The sequence below is a fragment of the Rhinopithecus bieti genome, unplaced genomic scaffold (assembly GCF_001698545.2).
Source record: "Rhinopithecus bieti isolate Rb0 unplaced genomic scaffold, ASM169854v2 scaffold_6380, whole genome shotgun sequence".
NCBI lineage: Eukaryota > Metazoa > Chordata > Mammalia > Primates > Cercopithecidae > Rhinopithecus > Rhinopithecus bieti.
The window spans coordinates 10422720-10430523 of NW_016806642.1; the positions used below are offsets into that span (position 1 = coordinate 10422720).

A 7804-nucleotide genomic window follows, 5' to 3' on the forward strand; every position below is an offset into this window, starting at 1 on the left:
ATGTTACTGACTCATAAGTAAATAAAGAAAGTTGAACTGGTACAGAAACACCCTTGCTTGATCCTTTAATAACAAGGAAGACAAAATGATACCTGCTCTTTTGCTCTTTATAAAGCAGCAAATGACCATTAGTTTGTTGGATGTAAAACACTGATGACCTGCAAGTAATATTAGCAGTTAGACAAAATTATCAAAATTTCAAATATTATTCTGGTTTCAAAGGATTGGACTATCAAGTCTCATTGAATTTTTAACTGACAAACAAAAGTGTGTGTATGTGTATAGAACAGATAGAGTTTCTGACTATCCAGGCCACTTTCTAGAGAGTTAACCTTGCCCCCAAGCTGATGAATCCTATTCTTCAGTACTGGAGAAGAGGGAAGGTCTTCTATTCTTGGACAGAAAAGAACTCAATATGAGATCCGACTTTCTTTATTAGAACCACCTGCTCCAGGCAGAAATTTGCAGATCTTGATAATATGCCACATTTCTAAAGACTTTTCTTATTCTTTTTGACTTTGGGTGTTTCCAATTCAGATGCATGAATCCAAGGGAATAGGAGTAGGGTATAGAAAGAAAATACAAGAGACAGAATGTGGGGGATAAAAGCATTTATTGAACACCCACTATATTCCAGGCATGCTGCCAATTGGTTTCACCTCCATAAGGATGTTTAATTTTCATTACATTTCAGGTGATCTGTATTATTATTTCAATCAAATAAATGAGGAAACTGAAACTCACAGAGAGTAAGAGGCTTGCCCAAGTTCTCAGAGCTCTGGAGGGGCAGAGTTAAATTGTTTCTTGATCTTCTGATTCCAAGGCTAGGTTCTCTTGTATGTTCTTGGTCTTCTGATTCCAAGGCTACACATACTATAATGCCTATGAGGGAGAGAAGAGAGGAAACGTGCTATGGTTTTCCATAGTCAGACTCCTTGCATGCCTTTTGGGGAATGTGGATGGTGGTAAGAGCTCAGTCTTTGGAGTGAGTTTGCAATGTGCCTGTAAGGCTGCACCCGTTGTTAAAATACTAAAAATTGAAATATTTTTATACCAATTGATAGATTTCTGTTGCCCTGAGTCCCTTGAATATTCTCTCTGTTACCTCAGTCATTCCAGACTCTACTCCAAGATTTTCCATACCTCCCTGTGAGTCAGCAGCCCAGTGGTTATGTCACTGGACATTAGAGGGCCTTGAGGACCCTAATTCAATTCCTTGGCTAATCTATTCTGATTCATAGGTATCTTTATGATATGATTTGGCTGTGTCCCCACCAAAATCTCAACTTGAATTGTATGTCCCAGAATTCCCATGTGTTGTGGGAGGGATCCAGGTGGAGGTAATTGAACCATGGGGGGCTGGTCTTTCTCATGCTATTCTCATGATAGTGAATAAGTCTCACGAGATATGATGGGATTTCAGCTTTTGCTTCTTACTCATTTTCTCTTGTTGCCACCATGTAAGAAGTACCTTTTGCTTCTTGCCATGATTCTGAGGCCTCCCCAGCCATGGGCAACTGTAAGTCCAATTAAACTTCTTTTTCTTCCCAGTCTTGGGTGTGTCTTTATCAGCAGTGTGAAAATGGACTAATACTCTTTACTATATCCATCATTAATAATTTTGAGTTAATTAATAATAATTAATAACCATTTCTGCCCCATTCTCCCTCCTCCTCTCTCATAAACCTAGTCCATCTATGGAGATTTCTATCTTTGTTAATATGAGTCCTTGATTTTTGTGGTGCTTTATGTGAAATATGGGTTGAGAAAGGCAGGAGAGGTAGTCCATACAAGGCAGAAGACAGAAACTCAGTTCATCCACATTATAAATTATTGAGAGGAGATATAGGAAAGAAAATAGCACCTTGAAGGCTGAAGTTTGATAAAGAGTGCCAGTGTGTTTGCTGAGCATGTGGTCCTGCAACAACAGTCAAATTCAATAAATTAGTAAGGAAGCAAAGATTTCTTGAGATATGTTTTTGGGAATTGATCTTTCTTAAAGTTTTCAAAGGACCTAAGAGAAAATGAGAATTTGTTTCTAGTTACTACTGGGTTATGCTTCTTTATATTCTAGTCAATGCAAAGACTGGGCCACATGAAGCTCCTGATTTATGAAGGTGACAGGATGATCTCTAAGATTCCTTCCAATGTTAATCATAAACAAAACACCTGAATCGACCCCTCAGAAGTTCGTCAACTTCTATAGGTTCTATAGGTAAGATGACAAGCTATGAGGTCACGTGAAACTGATCTCAGTAGGTGAGTTACAGTCTTGGATGTACCTACATTTGACTGTGAGTTCTTAAGAAAGTATCTTACCTTTATTGATCTCAGTATTTTTATTTGTAAAATAGTAGGTAATCTTTATTGCTGTCACTTATTTTGAAATTGTTTTTGTTGTTTGTTGTTACTATTTTTTGAGTTTAGGTTGTGCCACTCTACTTTTTGTCTATCATTTAATTAAATCCGTACAGCAAAGGTGTAAATTATTTATGATCATTTCCTTTTCATAGAGTAGACCTAGAAAACATGAGAGGCATGCCGAAGACTCCTTGCTAGACAGTGGCAGAGCTGCAATTCACAGTGTCCTCTCTGCTCCAAATCCAAAGCTTTCTTCTTTACAACACATGGCTTCCCAACCTATCTCAAGACCCTAGACTGGAAGTCATGAGCAAGCTTTTGTCTAAGAGAATGTTTTGAAAAATATAAAATGCCATAGAAATATCAGGGTTTTCAATATATATTATCAGCTGCTCATCTTCTTCTCTGTACTTTTTGTTGTTTCATCAAAATTGACCTTATAGATTTGAGGTGGACGAGGTGGGCACTGGGATGCATCTCCCATCTCCCCTGCCTTCCTTCCTTCCTTCCTTCCTTCCTTCCTTCCTTCCTTCCTTCCTTCCTTCCTCTTTCTTTCTCTCTCTCTCTCTCTTCTTCCTTCCTTCCTTCCTTCTTTTCTTGAGACAGGGTCTCACTCTGTCACCCAGGCTAGAGTGCAGCGGTGCGATCTTGGCTCACTGCACCTTCCACCTCCCAGTTTCAAGTGATTCTCCTGCCTCAGCTTCCCAAGTAGTTGGAATTATAGGCGCGTGCCACCATGCCCAGCTAATTGTTGTAATTTTTGACAGGACAGGGTTTCACCATGTTGGCAAGGCTGCTCTCGAACTCCTGGGCTTAAGCAATCTGCTCACCTCAGCCTCCCAAAGTGCTGAGATTACAGACATGAGCCACTGCACCTGGCTCCAGATCCCTTTTCAATCAAGAACTTGTTACTCTAGTTCCTGGAGTACTGTCAACCTTTAGGGAAGAGATGGCTGATCCCAAGTCACACTCCTTCCTGGAGCAACCTACATCTAGTGACTGATTGATAAAGGAGTATAAAGAGCTCTGGCTAGCTTGGCTTCACTTTTGATAACTCTGAAGGGTCATTTTAGTTCCAGGGCTGTTGGGTGGGGTTGACCAAGAAAGTTTTGGAGCCTGCATCATGCTTTGCCTTCTCACTCTGCCAGTCCTGCTTGTGGCCTTTCCCTCTTCCACAAGTGTTCATCTCAAGGCATTCCCTGAGAACATCCTGAGCGCTAAACACCTTCTGAGCCTGCTTCCTAGGGGGATCCATCCTGTAACAATATTTTGTTATAGTTGGTTCTTCATAAGTCTGACTTCCCTACTGACCTGAAAATTTCTTGAGGGCAGGAAATGTGTCATATTCATTCCTAAGTCACCAGTGCTTGGCTTGATATTAGGTCCAGAAAAAAAAAAAAGTTCATTATATGTTCAATGAACTTCTAGGATAATAATAATAATAGTTAACCCTTATGTAGTATCCTCGATTAGCTAACTTCTGTATGAAAGGTTTTGAACATATTAGCTCAACCCTACAATCATCCTAGAAAGTATTATTATTATTATTACCATTTTACAGGTAAATAAAGGCAAGCACCTAATGGTTCGAAGTTCTACCTAAGCGCACATACGTAGTGGAGGATCTGGGCTTTGATTGCAGGAAATCTGTCTCTGAAATTCACTCTCCTAGCCACTACTCCTTACTGCTTCTTGTATCTGTGTATCTATCAATCCACCACTTTATTGAAGGGGCATAGGAAAGAGCTAGGTAAGAGCATAAGGAAGGATAGTTTTTTTGTTTGTTTGTTTTCTGTTTTTAATTTCAGGGGGACTGGAATTATCACAGAACATTTCTGGGGATGGAGTGTCTGCTTTTCTTGCTTGGAGTCCTGGCATGGCATATGAATAGTGTAGGGCAACAGAGCTCCCCAGGTGACTCTGATGCATAGGAAGGTGTGGGAATCCCTGATGCAGGGGGCAGTTTCAAGTGTGCAGAAGGTACTTTTGCAATTGCCGTAACAGAGGCCCTAAGATGTGAAATGATCTGGCAGTAGCTACCCTGGTAGAGAGAGAGAAGCCAAGACTCTCCCTTGTTTCAGGGTCCTGGTCCAGGGCTCTTTGAGCTGCACTTCCTGAAGTTGGGCCAGGAATCTGCCTTGGGCATGGGGGAACCACATACCTCACACGTGCATCTAACGATTACTCAGGAAGTGGAGGCTTTGGGGCTGACAAACGCTACACCGGAAAGGAGAGGGGAGAGCCTGCCAGGAGGGGGTCAGCAAAGCCAGTTCCCTCAAAGCATTGTCCTTTCCTTCCTCCAACAGGATGCCAGGAGCCCCACAGTAAAGGGACTCATTTGTCTTCCTTCCCAGCACAATAACTTGTTGCTGGCCTTTCTCTAGGGCCTTGCTCAGAGCAACAGGATACGGTCTTTGCCAGGGGAGAAGGAAGGAAGGAAGGAGGGGAGGGAAATGACAGGAGCTCAGGATCTCCAGTCCCTATGCTGGGCCCTGGAGAGACCCAGCACTGTGAGACCAGGACCCGGCCTAGGGCTGTCCAGGTCCTTAACCTTACTCAGATGTAAGCTGAGTACCCGTTAGAAGCTGAGCTATCATTTATGAGCATATCTGAGTGGCCTCTCTCCAACTTTTATCTTAATCTCATTTGAAAAGAAAATATAAATTGGGTCAATTCAGAATTGTACCTTCTTTCATCTTTTAATTCATTGTTAAGAAGAAGAAAAGAAGGTATGCATTGGAGTTTTGTTTGTTTGTTTGCCATGGAAAACCCTCTTATTGACTTGATTAAACAAAAATAACACAAGCTACACAGGAAAAATTTTAGCTACATAGACACCACCTTTGTTTTAAGGCTGTAGTAGTTGGCATAGCATCTTCTTGCTACTTTCTCCAGCCTTCTCTGTAGACCGCAGTGATACGTTCAGAAGCCTGTTAGTTAACACAGGAATTTTTGAACACTTTTCTATTAGTTTTTCACCTGCTCATTGTCTGTCATGCCTGAGGCCTGCAATGGTAACCTTTAAAATTTAAAGGCAAAAGCTGTTGGGCACAGTGTCTCACACCTGCAATCCTAGCGCCTTGGGAGCCCAAGGCAGGAGGATAGCTCGAGTTCAGGAGTTCAAGACCAGCCTGGGCAATGTAGTGAGACTCCATCTCTACAAAAATAAAAAATAAAACATTAGCCATGCACTGTGGTGTGCACCTGTAGCCCCAGCTACTTGGGAGGCTGAAATGGGAAGATTGCTTGATCCAGGATCATTTGAGCCTGGGAAGTGGAGGTTACAGTGATCTGAAATTGTGCCACTGCACTCCAGCTCCAGCCTGGGCAACAGAGCAAGACCTTGTCTCAAATTTAGAAAAGAAAAGAAAAAAAAAAAAAAAAAAAAAAAAAAAAAAAGGGGGGGGGGGGGGGGGGGGGGAAAAAAAAAAGAAAAAAAAAAAAAAAAAAAAAAAAAAAAAAAAAGGAGGGTGGGGTAGGTGGGGGGAAGCTAAAAGAGAAAAAAAAAAAAACATGGAGCATTTTAAAGCTCTTTTTTTTACAATTGAGGTTTGTCTGGTCTCACCCGAAACCTACAGCATCAGAAAGTGCATGTGTGGATGGCAGGGGCGTGGAGGGGGCTTAGCTGTGGGAAAGATGGCAGTGGGGTGGGTTGTAGAATTGGAATCAATATTGCAATCCGCCACAGAGGTATAAACAAAACTGAACAAATCAATGCATTTTAATAAATGTTTATTTGTTACATTTATGAACATGTATATATGCCAGACCCTGTGCTGGGTGTGGGTTGTACAAAGCTAATCCTGGAGCTTGTAGTTCAATAGGTGGCTCAGATGAGTAATGAATAGCTGAGAGCGTTAAAATTATTTACGCAGGGAGAGTCAGCTGTCTGGGAGACTGAGAGGCCCTCCTGAGGAGATTCCCTTACCCTGGCCAAGCAAATGGGGGAGAGGGACAGATGAAAATGAGTCCGAGCTCACCTTCCTCCGTGGGAATGGTTGTTGAAGAAATTTGCACTCCTTTTAGATTAACATTCTAGTCTTGCCTCTAAGACTTTTCCAAGGTGAAAAAAAAAAATTGTATTCAGTTAAAACATGGGCCCTTGATATGAACTCTGCTGCCTGTCAAAGAGATCACATAATTAATTTTTAAAATTAAAGTTATTTGGATTTCAGCACCGACAATTTAGTGATGAGACTAGTGCTCTCGCATACACACACACACACACTCTCTCTCTCTCTCTTTTCTGTATTTCCCACCTGGAGTTGAGATGCAGATGTGAGGTGGTGAAGAGGCCTGAAGACATTTCTGTGGTGGGCCCTGAGGGAAGAAGGGGAAGAAAACAAAGTCTCTGCCCTGTGTAGCTCCCAGCCCTGTGTAGCTCCCAGCCCTGTGTAGCTCCCAGCCCTGATGGAGGTCATAGTAGAAAGTAGTAGACTGGGATAAAGTCTAGAGTCAACTGACTCCATCCCCTCTTCACCACTCAGAGTTGCCCTTGGAGAAGATTTCCTAAAAGGGGTGAGAAAAACAGGAAGGGTGGTGGGAAGGAGCGAGAGGGCCAGGGAGAAAGAGGGGCAGAGGTTTATTGTGTGCTCTGTCAAGCACTTTACACATAGGATTTCTCTTGGTCCTTACTGTTAATACACCTCCATGAATTACAAATGCTTGTCCTCATTTTCACCGGGGTGAAAATGGAGGCTCAGAAGGATGGATGATTCATACAGTCATATCACTGGAGAGAAGAAATGGGATTCTTCCCCAAACCAGCCTCATTCCAAAGCACATATTCTTTAGACTACCCCAATCTCCGGATTAAAAACCCTTTCTTGGCTGATTTTGCATTATCTGATGAAACTGAGATGTGACTGGATGGCCTGGTGAACCTTGCCTGGTGAAGAGCCACTCCACTGTCCAATGGGGAAGGTGCCCTCTTTCACGTCAACAAAGGCACAGTTTCTCTCTCAGAACTTTAATGATTATTTTACAACTTGTAATTTTCCCTCCTTTCTGTAGGTATCTAGTGTTTCTTGATTGTTAAGGAAGGGAGGAAGTTTTCGTTTTTTAAGAGAGAGAATTTTTCTGGCTAATGTATGCCCATGAGCCACAGTCTTGGCATCACCTGGGAGCTTGTCATAAAGAAAGAATCAACAGTCACAGTCTTCCAGAATCAGAACTTCAACAAGATCTGCAGATGGTTCATATGTATATTCAAGTTGGTAATGCATGGGATAGAGGACATGATTTAGATTCCCACCCGGCTTCAAATTCCCATTCTAGTGTTTACAAATAAGACCTTGGGCAGTTTACTGAGTTCCTGTGGATTTCACTTTCCTCACTCATAAACTAGGAAAGATGATGCTCATTGCACAGGCTTGTTGGAAGAGTAAGGCAGCAATGTTAACTTCAGTGCTGCTACTCAGTATGTCAGTATGCCATCCATGAA

The 7804-nt window shown here is 42.1% G+C and overlaps 1 long non-coding RNA gene across 1 annotated transcript; it reads right to left on the minus strand.

Moving 5' to 3' along the window:
- Positions 1-6355: 6355 nt before the first annotated feature.
- Positions 6356-7456, minus strand: LOC108532969 (uncharacterized). Its single transcript, XR_001886607.1, has 3 exons — positions 6997-7456; positions 6621-6681; positions 6356-6482 (listed from the first exon to the last, which is right to left on the minus strand). It is a non-coding gene; the product is annotated as an uncharacterized LOC108532969 (long non-coding RNA).
- Between the last annotated feature and the right edge of the window lie 348 nt (positions 7457-7804).